Source organism: Arachis hypogaea, chromosome 11, assembly GCF_003086295.3.
Source record: "Arachis hypogaea cultivar Tifrunner chromosome 11, arahy.Tifrunner.gnm2.J5K5, whole genome shotgun sequence".
Taxonomy (NCBI): domain Eukaryota; kingdom Viridiplantae; phylum Streptophyta; class Magnoliopsida; order Fabales; family Fabaceae; genus Arachis; species Arachis hypogaea.
The window spans coordinates 133,656,601-133,681,347 of NC_092046.1; the positions used below are offsets into that span (position 1 = coordinate 133,656,601).

Genomic DNA, 24,747 nt, shown 5'->3' on the forward strand with positions numbered 1-24,747 from the left:
GTCGAATGACTTGTTGCTTGATGAAACTTATAGTAAGGCTTTCCTTTTAAATCTTTCACAGAAAGCAAAGTTCTACCCTCAGATAAAATTAACTGTTTATCTTTAAGCAACACATCAAAAATCTGATCAGATTTCAAAATATCAAAACTATATTTCTTTCCTTTTTAGTTCTGAATAATTTGACTTTTCACTACTTGGCAATTTCTTTAACAAAGAACAAACATAAGGAGGGCCTTTCTTAAGTTCGGCCAAATCGATTTCTGTTTCGAAATCGAATTCCTCTTCGAAAGACTCCATTGTTACATAAGCAACTTTTTCTTTTCGAGTAAAAGGCTTACTCTTCGATCTTTGTTCACTCCTATATTTTTCTTTTTCTTTTTTCATAATTTCGGTCTGTCGAACCTTTTCAGCCAAATGGGCCAAATCAGGAATATGCACGTTAAGCAGTTTTCTACGCATATAGAATCCTAACCCCATAGTTGCTATTTTCACTATCTCATTCTCAGGTAATGACACATAGCATCTACTCCTAGCGTTTTTGAAATGTATTAAATAATCATCAATGGTCTCACCATCTTCACGTTTCAAAGCCACTAGATCGGTAACTGCTACGTTCATTTCACCTCGATAAAACTGAGCATGAAAAGTAGTTTCTCACTGATTCCATGTTGTAATCGAATTTGGTCTAAGATTCGAGAACCAAGTAAATGCATTCTTCGTCAATGACGAAGGAAAAAATTTTATTTTCAAATTTTCATCATTAGCTAAATTCCCGATCTCAACCAAATAACAAGCAACATGTTCAGTAGTTGATTCTCCAACTTCACCAGCAAATTTTGTGGTTATCTTTGGATTTTTTACCCCTCTTGGAACTTTTGCCATTTGGACCACTTAGGGAAAAGCAGACACAAAATGCGGTTGGTTTATAAAACCAACATTCAATCCAACTCGATTTAAAATCTCTTCTACAATTCTAGTGACTTGATAGCATTCGCCACTACGCAATCTGGCTAAATAGTCATCAGCATTTTGACCTCGGGGAACCACGTGAGGATTTTCTCGATTTGGAATATCATTTTCATTTTGAAAAATATTTTCCATCGCTTCGTTATTTCCCCTGGCATTATGTCTTTCACCTTCATCATAATCAACAATTCGAGCAATCCTCTCGACTTGTCTAGCAAGACGCTCGAATCTTGATTCATGATCAGCCATCATGGGATTCAGAATTGTAGTCATTTGCTGAGTTAATAAATTGACCAGGTCATGATGACTTTCCTCCACTTGTTGTCGATATGCCGCCATCGAACTCACAGAATTTGAAGTGGAGCCCACACTAAAATCACAAGAATACTCAGAATGTTGTTGTGGGTTTTAAACATTATTCACTCTATTTACATTCCCAAAGAAGACAGGTGGCACAAAATCACCCACCGGTGGGGTATAACCAGGAGGAAGACCATAAGGAGGCCAACCAACAGTTAATGGAGGTTGATATGGTGGCACAGGGCCACGTGGACGAATATTGCGTCCAACATTTTCAGTTTGAATAGTCGTAACAACTATACTTTCAGTTCCAATTGCACCCTCCGAACGTGAAGATACGTCGGTTTGTTGCATGGACACTGGTATGCTATCATTAGTGGACGAACCACCATTCACATTTGATAATTCATTAGCCATGTGAATGATCTTCCCACTTCGTAATCGCATACACTAAAAATTACTGGAAAGAATATTTATCTGACACACTTCGATTTAAAAACTGTCCCACCGGGCGTGCCAATTTGTTTTGTCGATTTTTAGCAAATCGATGGTGGTTCAATATCTAGTGGTCTGGGAGTGAAACCTACTCCTCTTTGCGAGTACCAGTTTTCTAAAAGTGCATCAAAGTATCTTCTATCAAATAAGTATTGGTAATAGAAATAAAGAAGGTTTATAAATTGGTAAAGGAAACTTAAAGGTTAAAATTTCCAAAGATTAAATGTGAAGAAAGCAGAAAGGCTCGCATCGGAATTTAAAAGAAAACAAAGAAATGCCTTTGACTGAATCGAAGGTCTTTGACATAGAAATTTGAAATACAAAAGGATAAATTGAACAATGAAAATAAAGAACACTTGGAAAATAAATTTACTTGAAATGTTAAATTTACAGAAGTGTAAACTGAAAGAATGAAAAGATGGAAGGAACCCTACAGAAAAGTTACTCGATTGCAGACTCAAGAATTCCCTGGGATGTGAGTGTGCTTGAGTATTTTTCTGAGTAAAAGTTCCAACCCCTAATCCCTATCACTTCTTAGTATTTATAGGCCAATCTTACATAACTGACAATTAGTTTACAATTAATTATAATTAAATACAAAAATACAAATTTGAACTGTAATCACTCTTGGTAACCGTTCCCGCCACGTTATTGTAGATATCCCCATGATTTCCTCGTGTGAAAGAAGCTACTAACTCTCCCGCTTCCATGACTATTTTGAATAGTTCATCGAAAACCTGCTCGATTTCTCGAATCGAATCTCCTATTCGATTAGGCCTATTCGACTGACTCATTCCGAATCAACTTGCTCTGGTCGAAAATATTTTCGACCAACAGACAGATTCCTTATTAACTAATCATTAATTCTACAAATATTTAAATCATACCCAATATCCATTCAACTAGCATTGTAGGGTATTAGGTGTTTGGAATCAAAGTATAATAAATATATTGTTAATTACTATGACAGTCGCAGGTCAAAGGAAACTCTACTACTATGTTCATCTTGAGAATATCCTATTGACAAATATGCGGTAATTATAACCATTAAGAATTTTCAAATTGAGTTAGTTTAATGGTCATATCTCTATAAGCACCATCTATATATATAATTTAATAAATGAGATATATTAATATTTTTAGATTATTAATGTCCTTTTTAATAATCTTATGACCAAGAACAATTTAGACTAAATTAAAAAAATTTACTGTCAATATTATGATCACTATCACAATGATAAATTTCTAAATTTAATCAAGAACCTTATTATATTGACTCTTTAATATAACAACAATAACAAATTATTGACACATGATTGATTGAATTGTGGTCATACTATTTATTCCCAATAGTTTGCACTCCGTCTATTTACGGGCTCTAACCTAGATCCTCCGTACAATGCTCCTGTTATGTGGCTACTTGATGAAGTACCAGTGAGTTGTCCTATGACGACGTATGATTATGCAGAGGAGTAGTAGATAACATTTCGTCTTTTGATCCTGTTCAACCTAACTCGAGTTTTGAAAACCTAGAATGTATTTTCTCTCGCTTTTATAGTCTAGAGGGATTAGGTTGATATAGAGTATTAGAGTTTAGGCTAGTTTGGGCGCCAACTTAGGAACTTCTTGAACAGATGAGGACCTAAAATATTGTATGTATATATAAGTATATGGTTATTGTTTAGTTACTTCTAGGGGTATCATAACGAAGATTTGAGCATTGTTGAAGGATGGATGACTGAATATTGTTAACTGATACGAGTTGTATATATATGTGTGTGGTTGCTTATAACAACTTTATCTGTTATTATTTATGATTTATCTGTGTATGTTCCTGCTTATCAACCTCAACATTTTCAAAAAAAAAAAATACCCCACAAAATAACAATGTTTGAACAATGAATCACGCTCATTAATAAATAATAGCTAAAGTTAAAAAAAGCAAATTAGTAGCGCTTGGCTTCTAATATAATCATGACATATCGAAAGTTGTGTCGTTATAAAACGCCTTAGGAATTGAGCGTTTCATAATCATAATGCTCATTCGATTGGATCTCTCCTACTTCTCTATTTTAATCTCATTGGAATTTTCTGCAGTGTAAGTGGGTTTTTTCTCTCGAAAAACTATATCTAGATTCATATAACCAAAGACAATTTTTACGGTATCTTTATAAACCTTAAAGTTTATACCATTCAGCATAGGAATGCTGTTAACTTGTGTAGAAACATTGGTAGCTGAAGCCATAGTAACTGAATTAGAACAAAAAACATGCAGTAAATATTAGTTAAATAATGCAAAAAAAAGTTCAGATTGAGATATCTAAAACATTAATTTTCAATCTTTGGATAGAAAAATTAACGGTAAGTTTTTCTCTCATTGCAGTAATTAAATATTGTCCAAAATTCCTATTACACATTAAACCTTTTTTTAGACCGACTAAATATGCACATGAAAACTTAAACTTTGTAACCTATTTATTACTGCATATATTTTCCATTTATTGGTCAAAACAATAATCTTTTTTTGGACCGATTATTGACTTTATAATTAATAGAAAATAAACAAAAGTGTGCAATGCTTATTATTTGGCCAAACAATAAACTTCCTTTGGACCGATTATTATTCGCATAAATAATGAACATCAATAATTTATTCTTAAATTCTCTATTATTCAAATATTATTAATGTATACATATAATTTAGTCAAATATAAATCTTCTTTTGGATCGATTAATATTCATATAAGTGAGATACACAATCATTTTTATATCCCAAAAGATATTCAATCAATTTTACACCAAATTTAATGATACATACAATTAAACAAAACAATCATACTTCAATTTTATGAGTATCATTTTATATATAAATTTAAAACCTACTCATATTAATATATATAAACGACCGACAATATATATATATATAATTTATATTTTTTTAATAGAATAATGAGTAACAATGAATCTCTAAAGACAAAAGCAGCATGGGACATGGAGACTACTAAACAATTTATTCGATCATGTTTAGATCAAGTTGCTAAACAGCAACGTAATGGAACCACTCTTACAAAAAAAGGTTGGAAGGATGCTTTGTCTCAATTTAATAAAAAAACTAGAAAACAATATAATAAGATTCAATTAAAAAATAAATGGGACAATCTTAAGAAGGAATGGTCAGCATGGTACAAGCTTTTAAGCAAATAAATGGGTTTAGGATGGGATTATACTAAACATACCGTTGATGCACCAAATGAATGATGGGAGAGAAAATAATTGGTACGTAGTAACTTATTATTAAAGCAAAAATTTCAACTTTAATTTTGGTAATAAGTCTTGTGTTGATTAGTTGTACACATACAGGAAAATTCTTTATATGGAAAATTCAGAAATAAAGGACTTCTTTTTAAAGATGAGTTAACTATATTATTTAAAGATGTTATGGCCGATAGCAAATTTGCTTGGGCTCCCTCATTTGGGATGTTATCTAGTGACATAGAAGAAGATGGTGATGGATATCGACCATACTTTGAGGAAGGTCATGTTGATATAGAAGAAGGTTTTGGAGATAGTGAAGAAGGTATAGGTGCTAGTGTGGGAGTTAGTTCTGAATTTCAACACATAAATCTTATCTCTTCTCAAGAAAATAATAGTCAAAAGAGTACAGAAAAAAGAAAGAGAGATATGGTTTGTGAAACAACAAAAAGAAGAAAAATTTTAAAGTCCCTGCCTCAAAGCAAATTGCAGATGCAATAAGTAGAATTGCCTTTGCATGTGAATCACGCTCAACTATTGTGTCCACATTTCTAGTACCCGGTGCATCTATTGGAGAAGTAATGGCTGAGATTCAAAAGATGGAAATGATCACTAGTGATTTCGATTTTCATAGTCGTTGTTGTCAACTAATGATGTTTAAACCTGCTAGAGAAATGTTTGTATCCTTAAAAGGATATGAGCAAAGATTGTTGGATTGGCTAAAACATGCAGCATATAATCCACTACCATTCATGCAATTTTTTTTTTTTTGTGATTTTCATGCAAAACTAGTTAAGTTATTATTGTACTCCATTTTAATTTGTCCATGAATTTTTCATTATGCTAGGATAAGACAATAGAAAAATTTGTGTGTTGCTTATTTATCATTTTATAATATAATGTTTGTGGTACTTAATTATTGTTCTTATTATATATACTTTATTTCTTAGCTTGGTATTGATAAGAATTTATTTATACTTTTATGTAGGAGTTAATTTTTGTTAATTAATTTGGAATGAACATGGAGTATTTGTTTGAAGAGTATGAAAAGGAACAACATGAAGAATCAAAATTACTTTCCATTCTAGAAGAAGAAACAGTTGAAATTGAAAATATTTCTGCATTAATTGGTCAATATGCAGTCAATTATTTGTCCAAAAAATCATGCAGAACTAGTGAACAAATAGGTTATTTATGGGTGCAAGAAATTTTATGTGGCCATGGCATTCATTGTTATGAAATGTTTCGGACGGAAAAACATATTTTTTTCAATTTTGTGATGAATTAGTTGAACAAAGATTAAAATGTACAAGACAAATGGGAGTTCAGGAAATGGTTGCAATGTTCTTAAATACGGTTGGTCATAGAGTGGGTAATAGGATGATATAAGAAAGGTTTCAACATTCTGAAGAGACAGTAAGTAGACATTTTCATGAGGTATTGGTTGCTTGCTTGAGATTATCTATTAAATATATTAAGCCATCGAATCCTAAGTTTCAGAATGTTCATAGCAAAATAAAAAATGACCAACAATATTGGCCATTTTTTAAAAATGCTATAGGAGCAATTGATGGTACTCATATCCCATGTGTGGTTAGCCCAAGTGATCAACCCAAATTTATTGGAAAAAAAGGATATCCAACACAAAATATAATGGCGGTATGTGATTGGGACATGTGCTTTATTTTTGCTTTACCTGGATGGGAAGGCACTGCACATGATGCTCGTGTATTTGATAATGCTATTACAACTCCTACCATGAATTTTCCGCATCCTTCTCCAGGTTAATTTTTATCATTTTCTTACAAATAAACTATATTTACTTGGTTATCATGTAACTAATTTTTTTTCCTCATTAGGTAAATATTATTTGGTAGATGCCGGTTATCCAACACCGAAAGGATATATTGGTCCATATAAATGTGAGCGCTATCATCTTTCAGATTTTAGGCGTTCTTCTGGATTTACAAATCATAATGAAGTATTTAATTATTATCACTCAAGCTTAAGATGCACAATAGAAAGGAATTTTGGAGTGTGAAAAAATAGATTTGCTATCTTGCGACACATGCCCAAGTTCAAAATTGAAACTCAAGTGCAGATAGTGTGTGCAACAATGGCTATTCATAATTTTATTAGAAAATATTCTGAAATAGATACTGAGTTTAATCAATATGAACATGCAAACATTCTTGATGGAGAAGATAATAGTTATGTTGGTGAAAGCTCAGATCAAACTCTAACCATTAGCTCTTCTACAGAAATGGACCGTGTTCGAGATTCGATTAGGGATCAAATTCTTAATCACATGCAGTGAAAATAATAGTGTTCTTATGTATTAATTTTGTATAAGATATCATTAGTGTTTTATCTTTTAATTTAATATTTATTAGTATTTTTATGTATTAAAATATATTTTGTCAATTTTTATATGTTACTTTAATTTAGTAAGTAAATATTAACTTTATTATAAAATGGATTAATAAGATTTATTCAAATATCTAAAGTAAAATAATAGAATAATATAAAAAATTATTTTAATTGATGTCTCTTTTAGTAATTTTTCATCTAAAAGTGATTTTCAGTAGTATAATCCAAACAATATTTATTTTACTATAATCCATTTTGACATAAAAGATTGCCAAACATAAATCACGTTAACACAAACTTACTTTTCATCAAAATCAAGTTTGCAAAATCAATTCTATGCAAACTCCCGTTTGCAAACTGTAATCCAAACACACACTTAGTGGCCAGCGCAATGTCTTCCTTAAAAGAACTAATGTGCAAACATTAAAGCCACGAAATAAAATAGATAATTGGGTTAGTAACACAAAATATTTTATTTAGTATAAAGTATTTATTTTATTCTTGAATTATTTGATTATTAATTGTTTGCTTTGCTTGTATCAAGGTGGTCAATTATTATTGATGCATGCTTAATAAGTTACCACAAACAAGATTCAAGAAAGATATATATTACATGAATTCAGACTCAGTGGTAAGAAATTTTATTATGTATCTCTTCGTTTTTTTATTTGACAGATTTTGTTCTATTCTAATTTAGATCAATTTGATTTTAATTGTGGTTATTGAGTTTTTATAAAGATGGGCAAGGTGGGAAGAGCTCTACATCAGCTGACATATCTAGGATCCCTAATTTTATCAAAATTAGGATGCGAGGAAAAAAACTTATTTTCTTACCTTTTTGCCATAACCGTCATTTGTGGTTATATGCATTAGATGTTTGTAATAACAAGTTTTACGTCCTCGACCCGTTGTACACATCTTAGACTGCTGAACGGGATGAAATAGATCAATATATTGTAAGTTTATTTTGTTATAACAACTTTTATTTAGGTCTTGATATTTGATTATCATATAACTTTGACAATTTTATAACATTTTTTAACAGGCAAGTTATCTTGACAACATGTTAGGAATTGCGGATCCTGCATATGTTCAAACCCCCTCAACTCCAACAATTGAATATCTGAACATACCCAAACAACCAAATTTGCATGATTGTGGTTTGTTTGTAATGAAATGGATGGAATTGTGGCATGGCTTTAGATAGTTCCCACAATTCCATTCATTTCATTACAAACAAACCACAATCATGCAAATTTGGTTGTTTGGGTGTCCAGATATTCAATTGTTGGAGTTGAGGAGGTTTGAACATATGCAGGATCCGCAATTCCTAACATATTCTCAAGATAACTTGCCTGTTAAAAAATGTCCTGAAATTGTCAAAGTTATATGATAATCAAATATCAAGACCTAAATAAAAGTTGTTATAAAAAAATAAACTTACAACATATTGATCTATTTCATCCCATTCAGCAGTCTAAGATGTGTACAACAGATCGAGGACGTAAAACTTGTTATTACAAATATCTAATGCATATAACCACCAATGATGGTTATGGTAAAAAGGTAAGAAAACAAGTTTTCTTCCTCGCATCCTAATTTTGATAAAATTAGGGATCCTAGATATGTCAGCTGATGTAGAGCTCTTCTTACCTTGCTCATCTTTATAAAAACTCAATAACCGCAATTAAAATCAAATTGATCATAAATTAGAATAGAACAAAATCTGTCAAATAAAATAACGAAGAGATACATAATAAAATTTCTTACCACTGAGTCTGAATTCATGCAATATATATCTTTCTTGAATCTTGTTTGTGGTAACTCATTAAGCATGCATCAATAATAGTTGACCACCTTGATACAACCAAAGCAAACAATTAATAATCAAATAATTTAAGAATAAAATAAATATTTTATACTAAATAAAATATTTAGTGTTACTAACCCAATTATCTATTTCATTTCGTGGCTTTAATGTTTGCGCATTAGTTCTTTTAAGGAAGAGATTGCGCTAGCCACTAAATGTTTCCACAATCTTCTCTTCATCTTTTCTTTTGTCCATCACCCACTCGTATAATTTTTCAATCATATTAGCATCCAATACTAATTCCTCAACAATTAGTTCTGACACCTCTATTGGCACATCTGTTGTTTGATTTAGGCATGGTATCTTTGAACCCAACACTTGTTGGGTTAGAACATCAATTGAATCCAAGGTCATAGTTGTTAGAGGTGTTGGAGGTGCTGGAGGTGTTGGAGGAAATTCAACTCCAAGGTCGAAGGTAGGCATTGATGGTGAGTGTGTTTTCTTTTCATTCCGGCTGTAGATAATACACGGAAAAGCAAGGATGTAATCAAACTACAAACATATTTGCGATTTATATTTCATGAAGATTTAGATTGTACTATGGAAAGGATAATCAAACTTGTTAGTCATTTATAATCAAACTCAGTAAACATGTATAATCAAACACAATAGTCAAATATAGCACTAAACCTGAGCATAATCAAACTGAGCAAACACATATAATCAAACTCAACAGTCAAATATAGCACTGAACCTGAATATAATCAAACTCGATAAACATGTATAATCAAACTCAGATTATAATCAAACTCAGCAGTCAAATATAGCACTGAACCTGATTATAATCAAACTCGGTAAACATGTATAATCAAATTAAGACTCAGTAGTCAAATATAGCACTAAACATGAGTATAATCAAACTTTAAAAATATGTATAATCAAACTTTGTAAATATGTAAACATGTATAATCAAAGGAAGCAAGTAATTATTAATTTTTAACATCATGTACAAAAGTGAATGTAGTATATATGAGTGCTGAAAAGTCAAAACAGATAATGATGGGAATGCCAAACTAACTTACTTTTCATTCGAACTTGTGTTTGCTCCTCCTTCTTGCTTCTTTTCTCTCTTTGATTTTGTAGAGTCTTCTTGCTTCAATTCCTTTTTGTCCTTTTTTGTCCTTAAAAGGACCTGCAGATTCTTCGTGCTTCTTTATTAATTGATTAATTAATTAATTTTTAAACTTTAATAATTAATTATTAATAAGCGCTTAGCTTGTGACCTAGTGTTAATAATCAACCAGACCTATGTAAGACTAGTGTTGGAGGTTACTGTGAATAATGTTTTTACTTTATTAGTGCAATGCAGCTAGATATAGATCATGGACACACTGATAGCAACTTTATTGGAAACCCAGAATTATAGGTCAAACTTTGAAAGTTGCAAGTTAATCACCCAAAAAGACCAATAATTGGAGCAAATGCAACTCACACTTCCCTTTACTACACACACACAGTAGCCATGTATCATGCTTGGGAATCGTCAGTTATAGTATGTGTTAGCTAAAGTGGCAAAATAAAAGATTTGAACTCAACACTGCATTCAGTGGGTATTATCTCTGAAATTCAGAGATAATAATCAAACACTAAAACACAGCATGTGTTAGCTAAAGTGGCATATGATTCGTGTGTAAACTAATATTTAGTAATGCACTCTGCATAATAAAATCAGAGCATGCAAAGACCTTATCAAATAAAAAAAAATCTAGCATAAAAGATAAAAAATAAAGACAAAATACCTTTCTCCACTCCATCTCCTTCGAAGTTTTTTGGATACATTTTTCTTTTATTTTCTTTGGTATCCCTGTTTTCTGGTTCTCTTTCTACTCGTTTTAGTGTAGTCTTCTTTCGCATATTTCAAAACTAGCAAATTAAACAATCAAAATCCAATCAAATTCAAAAATAAAAAAAGTTAAAACTCAATAATCAAATATCAAGTATGCTATAATCAATCATGCTGTAATATCATGTTTTAAAAGTTGAGCATAATCAAATAGACTCCAAATCATATCACAAAATTCAGTTGTAATCAAACATGCTGTAGATATCACATTTGTTTAAGTCTAAAAAAAATGGAGACTTAGAAATTAAGGCATGAATATCCATGCCGAGTTTAAGCCTAGTTGGACCTCCGTCTTGGCAAGCTCGAAGGGCACTGCCAATGGCATAGTGATTTGGCATGAGGCCAGCAGAAATCATCTCTTTGAATAAAATACAAGCATCATCAGGCATGCCATTTTGTGCATATCCTGAATTCAAACAAGACCAGAAAACAGTGTTTTCTTTGGGGCATTTCAGCAAACAGCTTCCGTGCGCAAAACAAATTGCCAATTCTGACATAAATGTTGACAAGAGTATTGGATAGGAAAACATCCAACTATGCTATAATATAATTTTTAAAAACTGAGCATAATCAAACTCATTCAGTGTAATAATCAAACATACTCCAACTCATATCACAAAAATTCAGTTATAATCAATTAATAGTCTACTAATAATCAATTGTTAAAATTAGCATACTGAGACTTCAATTCAAAACCCTAACTTAAATATTTTTAGTACAAAATATGCACAACACAAATTCATTTATAGAAACTCAAAATGACGAAGAAAAATGTAGTCGAAGAAGTTGATAGATGCTGGAAACGAACAAGAAAAATGTCGTCAAAGAAGATGATGGAATAAAACAAGGAAAATGCATAACCAAACAAGGAATAGAAATTTACCTTACAGAATCAAACAAGGAAAATGCAGTCGATGAAATTCGTACCTGAGACAGAGAGCACCACGCCCGAGACAGAGGAAGGAGAATCGCAACCGGGCCTGAAAGAGAGCAAAGGAGAATCGTGCCACCCGAGAGAGAGGGAAGGAGAATCATGTCGCCGGAGAGAGGAGGAAGGAGAATCACCGTTGAGAATGAGGATGAGGAAAGAGTCGCATCGGAGAGTGAGAGTGAGAGTGAGAGTAAAGGAAGGAGAAAGAAGAACATTGTTTCAGCACGTGAGAGTAAGGTTGGGAGTGAGATTTTTATTTTTAATTTTTGAATTTTGTATTTTGTATTGTATATGTATATAAATACGGTGGCTGAAAATAGTGGCTGAAAGTGGTGTGCATGTTTAGCACAACCGAAACTGTTTTTCAATAGCAGCGGCAGTAGCACAAGGGATAATGGTATTGAAACTGGCAACATCTAATTCATATTCTTGTTGAGCTTTATTTGCAAGACAATTGTCATATTGTGTTACAAATTGTTGCAAGTTGCTCTTTGAGGTTAGGTAGCCTTTCATAAACGCATGCATGCTTTCACTCCTTTGAGTGCTACGCATGCCTGCCCAAAAACTGTTACTAAGAAACATAGTGACTCACCTGTCACGTTCTTCGTACAAATCTGAAACCATAAAATGGACATAATCAAACTTGTAAGGCATATTGATTAATATATGATAAATAATCAAACAGTATATATAAGATAATCAAACTGATAAAATACCTGCTAACCAATTATTATCATGCAAAATAAATCTGTTGATAAAATCAATCCAAGAGCTCTCAAATGCTTCCTTAGACCTAGAATCTCACACAATATGTGTCATATCAGCACTAATCTCGTTAAATTACTTGCATGCTCCTATTTTTTCTGAAATTTTCTTCATGATATGTCAAATACACCATCGATGTTGTGTCATTGGCAACAATTTTTCAATGACATTCCGCAAAACTTTGCATTGATCCGTCAATATGCCAATAGGTGGCTTGCCACCCATACATCGTATCCAACAATCAAATAACCAAACAAAGGAACTCTCTTCTTCGCATGAAAGAAGAGCGCAACCAAGTAGCAATGATTGGCCATGGTGGTTAACCCCAACAAATGAGGCAAAAGGCATATCATACCTATAATAAAAACAAGAAAACACAATCAAACTGACTAAATCAAACAATCAAACTTAGTATATCATGCAGAGAAGTAGTGGCAAATTCATTCTATTCTACCTATCCCTATACATCAAACATATGCAAAAATAATAGTACATAATCAAACTCAGTATATCATGCACAGCAGCAACAAATTCATTCTATTCTACCTATCCCTATCCATCAAACACATGCAAAAACCAAAGTATATATAATTAACTTGAAATATATAATTGTGGTGTCATACCTATTTGTTAGGTACGTCGTATCAAAGCTCACAACGTCCCCAAAGTGCTCATAAGCAGTACGACTTCTAGCATTAGCCCAAAAAGCATGCTCTATGTGATGTTGCTCATCCAATTTAACTTTGTAAAAGAAGTTGCAGTTTTGTTGTTGCATCCGATGAAAATACTGCATTAATGATTGCTCATCCCCCTCCTCTTGTATGACTCTGACACTTTTTGCTACATGATTCTGAAGATCTTTTTCAGTAAAAGTTAATTTATCATAGCCACCAGTAGCAGTTGCTAAACTCTTATATGTGTTTCTCATTGTAACTCCAGCTTAATCAATGATCTCAGCTATCCGTTTGGCATGCAAGCTTAGTTCCCTATTCTTTCTCAGGGTCTTTGCCATGCTAGGACTAATAGCATGTTGTGCTGAATATTCACAAAGGTTAACACATATTCCATCTTCTTATACCTTTTCACAATAATCCTAACTTTACAATTTTTCTCGAAAGGATTTGTCTTCTTTAATGGATCAATTTTTTATCTTCGATAACCAATTCTAGAACATACAGAGGAGAATGCCATTCCTATGCTTGGAACAACCTAAAACATAGATAATAAAAAATTTAAAATCAAATCAGGTATAAAAACGCTCTCAATTTTCTATGAATAAACAAGACAAATTAGTTGTCAAGCATTGAACCTGAGTATAATCAAACTCAGTAGTCAAATATAACACTAATCTTGAATATAATCAAATTCAGTAAACATCATAATCAAACTCAATAGTCAAATATAACACTAAACCCCAACACATTCATAGAATCAGCATCATCATCTAATCTAAGTAAATGCAGAAATTTCAAACATGCAAACTACCAATTTGACTACAATCCAGGAGCTAAACATTTTTTTCATTACACAAATTTATAACATAAATTTTTCAGGATATAATCACACAACGTACATGATGTAAAAGGATCTAAATGACATAATGAAGCCACATATCAGAAGCATAAGCCTAAGATAACAAGAACAAAAAATCCTAAGATATAATCAAAAAATTAAAATCAAATCAAGAATAAAAAATTAACAAATGAAGTAAATTAAACACAAACCTCATCATTCGTGTTTATGGATTCCATTGAATCAAAATTTATAATCAAAACCCTAAGATAACAAGAACCAAAAATAGGGCAAAGCAAAGCAAAGGGCACCGTGGAGAAGAAAAGAAAGTGAGAAGTGAGATTGGTGCAATCGAAGAGAAGTAAAAAGTGAGGTTGGCGCAATCAAAGAGAAGAGAATTGAGGTGCATGCAATGAAACCCTTTTTGCAAGAAGAGAAGAAAGCACAAGAAGTGAGGTGAGAGAGTGGCTGAAAGGTAACGTATAAATAGCATTTTCCTTGATTTTGTTAGATTTCATTACATAATTCATAACAAATCACAAGGATTTTTTGACAATATCATAAAAAAGAGACACCTTAACAAATCATAAGGATTTTTTGACAATATCATAAAAAAGGGACACCATTGCACTAACCTGTATTAGAGGTAAAAGGTTCTTCATTAACCTCAATTGACCAGGTGCAGGTTAAAACTCACCATACTTCACTTGATCTTAGTCCAAAAACCGGGAAGGATATGCTTTAATATTTTTTCTTTTATACTAAAACCCCGTCTCTTTCTTCGTGCTCTTCTCGATGTAAGACTAACCAGACTAAACCTTCTAAACTATAGGTGTAGTGCCAAGAGCTTTTTTCCGCATACAATGCATTTGTCGTCCAAAATTGCTGTGCCTCTGACAAAAACATTGATTAACAACTGAAAAACATGGCTAAATGCCTAAATCCTTCATCAAGGTTTACTTAGTTAACTCATACTACAAGTACCCAGCTAGACAAAACAGTGCAACAGGAAAATAAAATTCAGAATTTGTGTTATATGGGATAATTTTCACACCCATAATGTAACATCCCAAATTTAAGAACTATTTTAAATATCTAATTTTGTTTATTAAAGCTTTTTGTATGCGTTTTGTGATATCTTTCTTATTTTTTCATAAGTTTCATTAATATAATAACATATGGTTTTCAGTTAGTTTATTATCATATAAATAACCACAATAAGACAATTAACACGGTTCTAAAAACATGAGAGTTATTGCTTTATGTAATCAATCTTAGGTTCCTCATGGATGTTATCTTCGCGTTTGTTATCATAGGAGCACATGTTGAAAGATAATTTGCAAGTAAACCATTTTCACTTATTACAGGCAATTTTTTAAGTTAAATTTAAGACAGTATAATGATCCTTTTTGCAAGTAAGTTACATCTCATCAATCTATCAAAAAAAAAGGTTACATCTCATCAACATTAATTTTTCACATCATTCACACCTGAAAAATGGCCTCTTAATACATGCCAAAAGTATATTGAAGCGAATATCGTACATGCAATTTATAAACCCATCCTACAGAAAATGTTAAGGATAAGTGGCAGGGCAAATTATAGAAAAGTCAAAAGTCATTAAACAATGACTTCTTAATACTAAAGTCATAAGTTGTTTATATTAACAACTTAGGAATTAACATAGGATGAAGACCATGTAAAACGATAAAAAAAAAAAGGAATGCAAAATAGCAACTCTAAAGCACAAGTATACTATGACTTCTAAGGCATGAGTTTAACAATGGTAAGTGAATTCTAATCTAATGAACTCCCTTTGTTGCACTGTTGGTAAGTGAATGTCAATGTCAGCAGCAATAGTGCCTGTTAAGAAAAATCAGTTTATAGCAAGCATTTCAGACCAAATATTTCAAAAAGTAGGTGTAATCGTATATGATGAGCTAAATTTTGAAAAGCAAATAACAAGAATTATTACTATATTATAAAACTATCCTATGCTGAAATTCTTTTAGTTAGATTAGATATAGACAGTAAAATGATCCTGTTGCAAGTTATTTCTCATCAACATCAAATTTTCACAGCATTTCCACTCACAAAACAGCCTCTTAATACATGCAAGGTAGAGTAAAGTTAATATCGTATAGTTTGACAAAAAGAACGAATATTCAGGGGGGAAAAAGGAACAAGCGCAAATGCAAGCGCAAAATAACTTAGAATACATGTAATTTACAAACAGATCCTACAGAAAATGTTGAAGATGAATGTGTAGATTACAGAAATATTCATAACATAAAACTCCTTTGAATGAGACATGTACACACCACATATGACATATATGACAGTAGACTAGTAGAGTATTGTTTCTTTCCTATCCCCTACGATTTCCCAATGTTAAATAAAGAAACATGGCACAAAGTTGTTCTTCTGTGATTTACATACAAGTACAGAACCACAAACAAGATATGCAAGAAATTTTAAAAATTTCAAATTACAGAGACCAAAATGAATTCCCCCTCAAGAGCAATCCTCTCCCAGTGACAGGTACAAGAATCAAGTTGGTAGGAACAGGATGGAGAAAACTCTTTCTTCAAATAATGTTGGAATCAATCAAAATGTTCTTTGCTCCTTAGATACAACAGTCTCCTGGTCTGAGCTGGAGGAGCCAATCCCGGAATATCCGTAATATCTTTGTTGTTGGGATTCAAGATCTGCAGAGCCCAGCAAAAATAGAAGTTTAGAGCAGCACTATAAATGCTTCTTTAAAATAAATTGTTGGAGCATCTTGGTTTAGTAATTTTTAACACATGAATATAGTACCTTCACCACAATAATGGCGATTACACCTCAGATGATAAGGAATAGGAAAAGCATAATGCCCTTGTCTGTAGCTACCTGATAATGGGGAAAGATAGTTTAGTTACATGACACTATTGAAGCAAAGAAGATAATGCATGTAAGAAACAAAAAACACAGTGACCTTTCTACCAATCTCCTTCACAAGTTGGGATGCCTTAATTCAGAACTGAATAGAGTCAAGCTCATTGACAATGCAACCCATTTGCTCAGTCTGCGGTATTTAGAAACAAAAAGGTTAAAAATGTGATAGTTTAGATTCCATTCTTAAAACATGCTAGAAGTAAATCAGACTTCAATGGTTTGGCATACAACCTACATGTTTTGAAGGATTAAGAACAAAGCTGCCAGGGAAATGGAGTCAAAAGTCTGAATTAATTCACCTGCTTAGATCTTTCAATAGCCTGATCAGTTTCATCCATTTGTATGGCATTGTAGTTCAACTACAACTTCCACTGAACATTTTACCTGAAGCCAATTCAACATTTTCTTCAGCTGTAGGTTCACCTGCTCCCATATCAAAAAGCTCAATTTTCTTATTGTGTACCTGTTATACATAAAAGTGACAGTACAAATCCTCCTTTCATAACTCGCAGGACTAAACCTTTTATTTAGGAGGAAAAAATTGTAAAAGGAACTAAAACTTTTGCTTTATTGGGTCTACACTTCTACTAACACCACACCAAACATATATCACCGTATTGAAAGATCAGTGTGCCCACGGGGGAAATTGATATTAGCCATCTGATTTGATCGAATCAATAACTTTTAGAGGGCCCAATTGTATGTTAACAGAAATTTTTATTCAGACTAGATAAATAGAAATATCAATATTTACTTCCGTTTTTCTCAATGCCACATCTGAGTTTAGCTCCTTGATCTGCAAGGAAAAATACATGTTAGAATATGAATTGGCTGCTTGAATGCATGAAGATACAATGCACAAAATCAAAAGCTTTTGAGGAACAAATGTAGATCACTTATTTGATGTCATGACAATGCTGAGAAAGTAATTGCTATGCTATCTAATTATTCATAAAGCTGTTACTGTTGAAAGCATGATAGGGTGCTTTTACTTATTCAGGATACATGAAGGATTTTGCATCCCTTTTCAAACTGAGGATAGTTTTGGTGACTATATTGGCAACATAAGCAAGAAAAAAGAAAAAAATGTTCTGGGCATTGACCATCGATTGATTTTCGTCATTGAGTTGTTTGTTCACTTCTTGGGAATTTCTTCCCTCCCCATCTTTAATTTCACGATCAAACTCCTTTATCAACCTGATACCAGAATATAATGTTTCATATTTTAACAATGATGGAAAAAGCATTCAAAAGGAAATTTTCAAATATGTCAAAATAGCATAAATTTTCACTTTTTGGCAGTGTCATATGAGAAAGAAAAATTACTTCAATCAGATATATCAATCATTTACACCTTGCGAAATGTGGCATGGATGTAAAATCTGATAGAGAACTCATGTCTCCATATTTGATATTAGTGGTAGCAAACTAAATTCCACCATGCCAACCTATGAGGGAAATCAAATCATGAAAGTGGATATTTTGTATAAAATTGGTCTTTTCCTTCAGACTAAAATTTGTATTTGTGGGATCTCACTGAGTGAGTCACTGCAACTACATAAAATGTACATTGCTTACCTTTTGCATTCCCTCATCTTCTGCGTGAGATCTTCCAATTGACTACTTTGTCTATGGGAATCTTTAATTTTATCCGGCCTCTGAAAGCCATTTCTGGATGAAAGTAAATTCATTAAAAATAAATAAATAAACATATTACAGAATGCTAAAAGGATGGGATCTATTTAGAAAAAAGTAGTTATGCCTTATTTCTTTTCCATCTCCTGGTATTACTAATATACATTATTATGAGACAAAAGTAGAAAAGAAGTACAACTGTACAAGTAAACCATACATCACCCATAAAATACAAATAAAGGAATGATAACATGATACCCTTCAACTGGTTTCAGCCCATCATTGAGTGAAAAAGTAGCCAAAGTCATAGAGAGTACTACTATCCACGTTTTCAAGAGAATAAAATTAAAAAAATAAAATGGTTTTGCTAGGGAACTAATCTTTTTTAACCAACAATCAGCCAAAAAAGTACAAAGTAATGGGATGAGCAAAAATTAAGGGAGGAAAAGAGAACTCTTGCCTGGAAAAAGTTGGTTCCAATCTTTTTTCAAAATCAAAATGATTGATTACCTCTAAACAATTTATGCTCACTATCTCTAAAATTCCAAAGGAAACTTCTGAATAATGTACGAATAAGGCCTCCCATATGTTGTTTCAACAATGCACATCATGACACCATGCAATTATTTGTAACTGCCGAAAATGAAAATAAGACATCAATATACTACCAAAGTTGATATATTTTAATTCTGTTTATTTGTCTTATTAAATTGGATTTTATATTATAAGTTTAGAATTTCTTTTTTATTTTAATCTAATAAGAGATTATAAAGACTAACGCCGTCTGTGGGGATCGAACCCACGACCACGTGGTTAAAAGCCACGCGCTCTACCGCTGAGCTAAGACGGCATGCATTTTTAAGCCTACACAATTATTAATATAATTAAATCAAGGCAATTTACATAAATAAATTGTTTCACCTTTAAAATTGCGTAAATGCATTGTTTTCAAAACGAAGACGCAAATGCATTGTTTTATATATCTATGGAAACTGCTACTGGCCGTAGCGGTTTACACAAATACAGAATCCGCTGCTGCCAACCGCGGATTACGTTGAGTTGTGGCAGCATGGAAACCGCTGTTGCCTGTCGCGGTTTTTACATGATTATGGTTGGTCATAAACCGCTACTGCCAGTAGCGGTTTATGTGCATTGGGACACGTGTGTAAACCGCTGGAGGCAGCAGCGGTTTACGTTGAGTATGAAAACAAATAGTAAAACTAATTTTTTTCTAAAAAAATAATTACAAAACAAATAATTAATGGTATATACTATTTAAATAATATCATAAATAAAAAAATTTAATTTATCATTTCACAATATAATTTAAAAAATATAAATATGCATGTAATAAATTTTTTATTTGTATTTATTATTAAAAGTGAGACCAAATTACAAATAAAAAAATACAGTAATACTCAAAGTATTAAATTATATAAACTAAGACTAATTTTTTTTATTCTCATCTCTTTTAAAATTTATAAATAATAAAATAATTTATTTTTAGCCAAAAGTTCATGAGTTTTAAAAGGGATGAAGATAAAAAAAAGGAATGAAGATAAAAAAAATTATTTTATAGAAAAAATGTATGCTTCAGTGAATTTTTTACTAAAAATAAATTATTTTATCATTCATGAGTTTTAAAAGGGATGAAGATAAAAAAAAATTAGTCTTAGTTTATATATTTGAGTACTCTGTGAGTATTCACTCTTTGATTTGCTATTTAGTCTCATTTTAATAATAAATACAAATAAAAATTTATTACATGCATATTTATATTTTTATTTTATTCATCAAAATTATGATGCTATCACTATTATTTATCCAATCAATCAACTATAAAATACAAATAATTTTTATTTTTTGGCATAAGACAACAAAGTTGCACAATAAAAAAAATTACTTAGCTAGAACCTCAATTGCAAATCAGCAACAAAGAACACAACCCATGTTCCAAACTCTCCGAATCTCCTTTGTATGGTTGATATAAATAAAAGAGAATGAAGTGATTTTTAAAGAAAAAATATATGATTTAATGAACTTTTGGCTAAAAATAAATTATTTTATTATTTATAAATTTTAAAAGAGATGAGAATAAAAAAAATTAGTCTTGGTTTATATAATTTAATACTTTGAGTACTACTGTATTTTTTATTTGTAATTTAGTCTCACTTTTAATAATAAATACAAATAAAAAATTATTACATGCATATTTATATTTTTAAATTATATTGTGAAATGATAAATTAAATTTTTTTATTTATGATATTATTTAAATAGTATATACCATTAATTATTTGTTTTATAATTATTTTTTTAGATAAAAATTAGTTTTACTATTTGTTTTCATACTCAACGTAAACCGCTGCTGCTTCCAACGGTTTACACACGTGTCCCAATGCACATAAACCGCTACTGCCAGTAGCGGTTTATGACCAACCATAATCATACAGAAATCGCGGCAGCCAACAGCGGTTTCCATGCTGCCACAACTCAACGTAATATGCGGCTCGCAGCAGCAAATTCTGTGTTTGTGTAGTGGTTTTCATAGATATGTGAAACAATGCGTCTTCGTTTTGGAAACAATGCATTTGCGTAATTTTAAAAGTGAAACAATTTATTTAGGTGAATTGCCCATTAAATCATGTAAATTAATTTGACAAAGGAAAACAACTATTAAGATATGTTTTCATTTTTAAAGTGTTTTTTTTTTTCAGTATTTAGTTAAGAAAAAATAAAAATAAGAGATAAAAACAGAAAATAAAATTTTATCTTTTTATTTTTTTTATAAAATCTTAAAAACAAAAATAATAAAAAAAATGTAAACTAAATATACCCTAATTTTTAATTTCCTACTAACGAACTTCTTTGAAGGGTGATAATTGGACAAAAAAATTACATAATTTCATTTATTTGAGGAAAATATTTGTTTATCCACGCAAAATTTACTAAAACTCATTTGTTTTATTTCATTTTATGCTAATATTTATTCTTTTTTCTTAAAATATGTCCTTTTAAAAAAATTTTGACAATTGTTTTAAAAATAAAAGGAATATATAATAATACAACAAGGTTTGTCGCTAATTGAGGGAGCCTTGAATAGGTAGTTGAAAATAATACCTGTTCTGAGGGTTACCTGAAACGTTGATTTGGACCTGTGCCAAGATTACGTCTGTCCGAGTTTCTCGTGAGGAAGTGGGGGGTGGTACCTGCAAGAGACTCCAATACTTAAATTAGCAAGGGCTTTAGGCAGGTTTTTAGTAGATAGGAACATGAATATACTTGAGGGTGTCAGTGTATTTATAATAGAGTCGATAACTACCTTTGTTGGAGTAGTTCCATCTTTACTGATGGATAACTGTTCCCTTTATCTTGGGAGTTTGTTAGGACTTATCTTATCAGAGAAGATAAAGATTCCAGTCGAGATTCTCGGAGGTAGCTACCTACTTGGGCAGGATAGCCTAGCTCCCTTTTACTAGTGTCTGACCTCTTGAAAGAGGTCGGGTACATCGAGAAGGCCACCTTTTCTGATGGGCCTTTTATCTCTATTGGGCCTGGCTTTTATTTATTGGGTTAGGGTATGAACAGTACCCCTTCTTGAGTCCGAATCCATTTATGGGCCAGGCTCAAGCATCTTGTGGCTTCTGTTGTTGACGTCGGTCCTATCACCATTGATAGGTCGGGTTACCCGACGTGTTTAAAATTTTTTAACGTTGCTTCTTTAATGATGGGCGAACATTGCGCAGCAGTTGTTCCTTGGAATCCGCGTATGTTTAAAGAGGAATAAAGGAGCCGTTTGCCCTTTATCTCTTATAAAAAGACTTTTCAGCTCTTCTTCTCCCTTTTCCTTGTTTCTAAGATTTCTTTATCTTGGACTTTGAAGAGTTTTGCTTCGTCACTGTGAATAGGAACGTTCGTGTTTTTTCTGTTTAGACATGTCCCCCCTTTCTTCCACGGTCTTCATCGAGGTTAGTTTCGTTTCATCTTCTTCTTGAACTCTCATTTCTGTTAGCCTGGGATTGCTTTGTCATTTTTATTGAGTTTGCCTCCACTGTCATTGTACTTTTTGTTGAAAAAGTCTGTTTTGACTTTCTTGCGAGTTTGATGTGGAACGCTTGAAACATTTAAAAATGAAAGACTCTAAAAGAATCACTTTTTTGCACTACCATAGTTGTTACCCTTTTGTTTATATATTGTGTTGCCCCTAATGGTGTCGCCTTTGATGTGACAATGTTGCATAGGAGGGACGCCATTTCCTTCTCTGTAAAAATTTTTGAAAAAAATGGCTTCCCTTCGGCTTTGTTGATTTTACCCGACCTTTTTTAAACGAGCTCCAACTTCTTTTAGTAACGATTTTCATTATTTTGCATCTGTAGGTGTAACCTTTATGTCACGCATTGTACTTACGAGTACGTCAACCAAAGTCCCTCCTAACCTTTGAGTTTAGGTAGACACTACTGTCTTTTCTTGTGTTCCTGTGACTGATAGGGAGTATTGTGAGGAGTTCCGTAGGCACCATAGTATATGGGAGAATAGGAAAGAAGAAAGGAGCTATGTATTAGAGGCGCCCGACCCAGAAGAGAGACCGTATTTTCCTCCCCTAGAGGATTCTTAGCAACCTTTCTTCTATGCTTATGATTGCTTCTTCACTAGGTTAGGTATCCGATTTCCTTTTACTACTTTTGAAATTGATGTGCTGCGATCTTACAACCTTTCCCCTACTCAATTTCACCCTAATTCTTGGGCCTTCTTGAAAATATACAAACTCTTATGTCGGGAGCTGGACGTCCAGCTTTCGCTGAATGTCATTTTTTACTTTTTTGTTGCAACAAAACCCTACAGTTCCACAAAAAAGTCGGGGTGGATATCCTTCCGAGCTGTACAAGGTCGGAAAGTTTTATCTATTTTTGATGAATCCTTTCACGATTTCAAAAATCACTTTTTTAAGGTCTAGGGTGTTGAGGGAGTCCGACATTTCTTTTTGTCCGAAAACCAAGAACCTCATTTTCCTTTGTATTGGCAAGACACCCATATAACTATTAGGCGTAACGTAGTTGAGTTAAACGATCTGGAGAGAGGTGTGGTAGACTTCCTTTTAGATACCTGGGCTCGGGCTCCTTACCTGGATACAAAAAGATTTTTGGGAGATCCCAGCCTTCTGAAGTATGAGCTCGGTATCTCCCTCTTCCCTTACTTGTTGATTTCTGTGATTTATCATTTCTGTTTTTGAAATGCATTTTATTTTGTTTTGCAGAAAGCATGGCTCCAAAATCGGCTATGAGAGTTCTTTGGAACACAAAGAAAACTGTTATAGCTCGGAATCTTCAGCAGCAGAAAGAAGTCGGAGCGTCTTCTGTCCGATCTTCCCCAAGGAAGTCGATGTTGGATCCTTCTGACCCGAAGGTCATCATTCCTACTCCTCTCTCCAAACTTATATCTCTTGAATCTTCCCCTTAGTCTCCTTCTTCCACTGAACCTCCTTCCAAGAAACAGAAAGTGGATGAGGAGGAAAGCATTTAAATAAGAAATTTTGACGCCTTGGCTTGGGGGGAAAAGAGCGTTCTTCCTTATCACCACTTGAGCATGGACGACGTGGTGCTTCAAAACCACCGCCAGATGTTGGCACACGGAGGGCTCTGTACAGTCAGAGTGTGTACTACTCTCGTTAGGGAGTTGAGGAGCTCTCCCATACAAGCCACGACCAGTGCTTTGGTGGCCACCCGGGCTGACGTGAAAAGGTTAAATGAAATGAAAAAGGAGTTGGAGCAGGAGAGGGAGACCTTGAGGACCGACTTGGAGCAAGCTCGGGAGAGAGTGAACAAGTCAGAGGCTGCTGCTGCCTTAGCCGAGGAGAAGGCGAATAGGTTTGAA

At 32.7% G+C, this 24,747-nt stretch overlaps 2 long non-coding RNA genes and 1 other non-coding gene across 3 annotated transcripts; all 3 read right to left on the reverse strand.

Moving 5' to 3' along the window:
• Nucleotides 1–7,665: 7,665 nt before the first annotated feature.
• LOC112722695 (uncharacterized) lies at nt 7,666–15,022 on the reverse strand. The gene is made up of 7 exons (XR_003162816.3): nt 14,940–15,022; nt 13,416–14,001; nt 12,744–13,147; nt 12,024–12,641; nt 10,993–11,116; nt 10,276–10,385; nt 7,666–9,707 (listed from the first exon to the last, which is right to left on the reverse strand). It is a non-coding gene; the product is annotated as an uncharacterized lncRNA (long non-coding RNA).
• Nucleotides 15,023–16,517: 1,495 nt separating this feature from the next.
• Nucleotides 16,518–19,005, reverse strand: LOC112724069 (uncharacterized). Its single transcript, XR_011867804.1, has 6 exons — nt 18,820–19,005; nt 18,345–18,438; nt 17,541–18,037; nt 17,282–17,371; nt 17,122–17,196; nt 16,518–17,012 (listed from the first exon to the last, which is right to left on the reverse strand). It is a non-coding gene; the product is annotated as an uncharacterized lncRNA (long non-coding RNA).
• Nucleotides 19,006–19,654: 649 nt separating this feature from the next.
• On the reverse strand, nt 19,655–19,726 carry TRNAK-UUU (transfer RNA lysine (anticodon UUU)). Its single transcript has one exon. It is a non-coding gene; the product is annotated as a tRNA-Lys (tRNA).
• Between the last annotated feature and the right edge of the window lie 5,021 nt (nt 19,727–24,747).